Source organism: Lycium barbarum, chromosome 8 (genome assembly GCF_019175385.1).
Source record: "Lycium barbarum isolate Lr01 chromosome 8, ASM1917538v2, whole genome shotgun sequence".
NCBI classification, from domain to species: Eukaryota; Viridiplantae; Streptophyta; class Magnoliopsida; order Solanales; family Solanaceae; genus Lycium; species Lycium barbarum.
This window is the reverse complement of record NC_083344.1, coordinates 112249238-112253371: the sequence shown is the minus strand read 5'-3', so window position 1 is coordinate 112253371 and position 4134 is coordinate 112249238. Positions and strand designations below refer to the sequence as shown.

The following is a 4134-nucleotide window of genomic DNA, read 5'->3' as shown; positions in this document are numbered from 1 at the left end:
CAGCTACTGGATTTAAAATTTTAGCTCTAATGTTTTATTTCCTTTTCCCCCTTTGGCTGCCATTGAAGCTCCATCACTGGTGGTTTCAGTTCGAGGATCAAATAAAAAAGACAACCAGACCTGCTTTAATCTCTAATTCTTATTTTTTTTCTCAATGAGGAAAGTGGTGTTGTTAATATTAATTTGGGTGGTCGGAGAGTTAAGGAGAGAGGCTATATTGGATGATCTAAAGAGGCTTTATTGATGGCTGCAATGGTGCAGATTGTTATACCCCGTACTTGGTACGTTTGGATATTTTGAGGTAGCCGTGGTACGTTGAAGGCAAGACCATTTCCGAAATTATTTTAGTGAGTACGTCGTTGGCGAATGTTAATTATGAATATTATTGGTATGAAAATATTGAGAAAGGCCAAGGACAAAAAGGGAAAATTGCAAAGTGGTTCACGGTAATAGTGAGGAAAGTCTAGGGGCAAAAAGGTAATTTCACGAAGAGTTCAAGAAAACTCTTGAAAGGGCCACTTTGGCCATGTGACATGAAGTGTGGGTCCTACCTATGGCCATGTGTCCATATTCTTAATTGTGGGGCTTAAGTGTCAACATAGCAAAGTTGTGGCAAAAATAAGACAAAGTAATTTTTATGGAAACTTCAAGAAAAATTAGTCTTCTTTCAAGAAGACTCTAGAGAAAAAAAAGAAGAAGGGGACATGTGGAAATTTTATGATTGGAAGGGACTAAAATATAAAAATGTGAAAGATGACTAGTTCATCATTATTTAAGAGTTGGAGAAGGAAAAAAAAAAGGGGAAAGAAGCAAGAGAAGAGAGAGGGACGACCATGAAGAAAAAAAAAGAAGAGAGAAAAAAAAAATTCCCAAGCCTCCAACTTTGATTCAAAAAGTATAATTTTCTCGTATTCCTACTAAGTTCAAGATTCTCTTCAAGGTGGTATAATTATTTTGGCAAGAAAGTGACTTTGGTGGCAAGTGGAGAATTGAAGAAAAGGTAAGAATCTTATGTTTCCTTTATGCTATGGAAGTTATAAATGTGTTGTAGTATGTGGAAATGAGTGAAAAGTATGAAATTTGTGTCTTGTGGGTATGTATGTGTGTGGCCGTGTATATAGTGTGTTGTGGCCGTGGATATGGTGTATTATTATGGCTTTGTTGACAACGAAAGTTTGATGAATTTAGTTGAGATTGTGAATTGTGGGAGTTGACCGAATGTGTGTGTGAATGGTGTGAAATATGAACCAATTCCCATGTAGTAATTTAGTTGTTGTTAATATGTACCTTATGATGCAAATGGGAATATGATGTTTCTTGTGAAATTGTAAGTGTTGGAAAATATGTGATTTTATTATAAGTTATGTAATTGAGGAAACGAAGTTGTAAGACGCAAATGGTGATGGTTGTAAGTGAAATTGGAAGGAAAAAAATGTGTTGCGGATGTTTACGTTGAAAATTGGAGGTTTCGGATGAATTATGGTTTTGGTGGAATTCTTGTATATTTTGCAAATATTTTGTATAATGATATGGAATGCTTCCGGATTGTGTTGGAATGATTTTGATTAGTAAATGAATATAGAAATGTTGATATTAGCTTGGAATTGTGCAGTGAGAATGGAAGTTGTCGTCTTATGTAGAAAGGAAGACTATTTACGTTATAGTGTGTTTTGTGACGATTATTGATGTTGTTGGTATTGTTGTGTTGTTGTTGTTGATATTCTGGGCCGAGTTAAATTCTCGGGGCGTTGTATTTACAGGGGAGGTGCTGCCGAAATTCCGGTAGACAAGTACTAATTCAAGATTGAATACCAAGAGCCTTATAGTTAACATTTGGTAAATATGACCATTTGTAGATTTTGGGCGAAACGGGAATTGAATCTGGACAAGCGTAAGGCGCAACTAAGGTATGTAAAGTCTTGCCCTCATTCTTTGGCATGTTCTAAACATAATAGGCTCGGCCGCGAGCCTTAGATACGACCCTGTTCCTAGAAATTCGAGATTGAAATTGGCTCCATTTCATTCAATGAGATTGAATTGGTTTCTTAACATTTCGTCGGCAAAATGACCTATATGTGTGCAACTTTCACAAATGAAGTCGGAATGCCCTAAAACTCTCACGGATGACTCCATAAGACCTATGATCCATAATTTACGTACGCCACCTCAGTTCGGCCCAAGGTGGGCCCACAAATCCTGGTACCTTCTGTATGGCTTTGGCTAACTCATTTCTGTCCGGAATGCACAGGTAGCTTTCGGTTATTATTCTGTTTACTATGCGATAAGTGTTATGACTACCTCTATGAGTTCTATAAAATATTTTTGACATCTGGAACGTTTTTGGAAATCTTATTCTGATATTCTGAATAAGCTACTTACCTCCTGTATTTTTCTGGTATACGATTTTGGCATACATGAATCTTGTGGGATGCATGATCCTGGCATGTGTGATTTATGTTTGGAAAGCAATAAATTTGGCATTCTGTTATTACCTCTTTTGCCAAGTCCCAGGCCTGTTATATTATTGTGCGCACTATGTGATATTGACCGCTGGACCCTTGACCGCGGTATGTCCGACATTGACCGCTGGACCCCTGATCGCGGTATGCCGGATTTGTGATATTGACTGCTGGACTCCTGACCGAGGTATCTGCGACATTGACCGCTGGACCCCTGACCGCGGTATGTCGGGTTTGGGATGTTAACCGCAGGATACTTGACCGCGGTACGGGTGATAGTGACCGCTGGACTTTTGGCCGCGGCAATTGTGTGTTTGATTTTCTATGTGTATGAAACGGAAATGTTTTTCAAAAGAAAGCAAAGCAATTTGGCATTCTGGTTGCCGTATTTGTATTTCGGGATCTGATATATACGCTATCTGTATCTATATATGCTTATGACTCTGCATGCAAGATTCTGTCTGTTACACTTCTGCACGTCCGGTTTGGAATATGCCTCTGTCTGTTACACTTCTGGAAGTCTGATTCGGATAATGATCCTGTCTGCTTCACTCATGTATGTCTGATTCAGGCTATGATTCAGTCTGTTATACTTCTGTACCTCTGACTCTGATTACGATTACGTCAGCCATATTCTGTGCCCTGATCCGTATGGTGATTCTGTCCGCTATATCTCTGTACTTCTGGTCGGACTATGATTATATTTGTTATATTTCCGCTTTACATACTCAGTACATTTTCCGTACTGACCCCCTCTTCTTTGGGGGCTGCGTTTCATGCCGCGCAGGTACTCCCAGGTGAGTTGAAGACAGTATAGAAGATGTTCCAGTGCAGATGGCAAGATCCCTTTGTTCCCGGAGTGCTGCCGAGTCAGAGTTTGTATGTTATGCTTTCTGGATTACGTTAGAGACTTTGCAGATAGCGTCGTGGGTATTGGTTATTAGTCTGTAAGTGGCTCCGTCAGCCGATATGCCGGTTTGTGTTATGTACTGAATCTTTTATGAACATAGATCTGTTCGGCTTGGAAGCTACGGGAAAGAATATTTCTGAAAAAAATAATTTACGGTGTATTTTATCTTATCTGATTTAAAAAGTTTGACGTGATTTTATGTGCAGCAAAAGTCTGAGGGTTCGCTCGGCCCTAAGTAAGGGTCGGGTGCCCATCACACCCTAGGGATATTGGGGTGTGACACAGATGGTCTTAAGCTCTGTAAGTTTCGGTTTGTGGGTTGCGGGTCGGGTTTAAATGGTGTTAACTTTGTAGACGGCTGGGATATATTTGACCACTTTCGCTAACGGAGGGCAAACTTGACTAATAAACTAAAGTAGAGGGATATTTTTGACCCTTTTCCCTAAATTAATAGCACTAGTGGATGATGTAGCATATAGCCAAAGGGCTCAACTGATCTCAATATTTTTGGATTTCGACACGATGTAGATATATATGTGAAAATCATTAAATTATATAAAAAAATTATTTTGAACCTATAATTTCAAAAGTGAAGTGAGTTAATGGTAAAAATCTAAAAGTTAAAATCGTAAAATGTAATTTTAGATTCGCCTCTCTCTTCATAATGACGCACTCATCTTCTTAAACTTTGGATCTGTCTCCGCAGATATATTTGATCCAACCTTCCTGTTTGCGCCGCCAGTAATGATGCATAATTTTATTTTG

At 38.9% G+C, this 4134-nt stretch overlaps 1 long non-coding RNA gene across 2 annotated transcripts; it reads left to right on the top strand.

Annotated features, from left to right (window-relative positions):
- The first annotated feature begins 350 nt into the window (after window positions 1–350).
- Window positions 351–3596, top strand: LOC132605281 (uncharacterized). Of its 2 annotated transcripts, none has more exons than XR_009569128.1 (3): window positions 351–1000; window positions 1761–1907; window positions 3247–3596. It is a non-coding gene; the product is annotated as an uncharacterized LOC132605281 (long non-coding RNA). The 2 variants fall into 2 exon arrangements; XR_009569129.1 differs by having other exon boundaries at window positions 394–1000; window positions 1857–1907.
- Window positions 3597–4134: the final 538 nt, after the last annotated feature.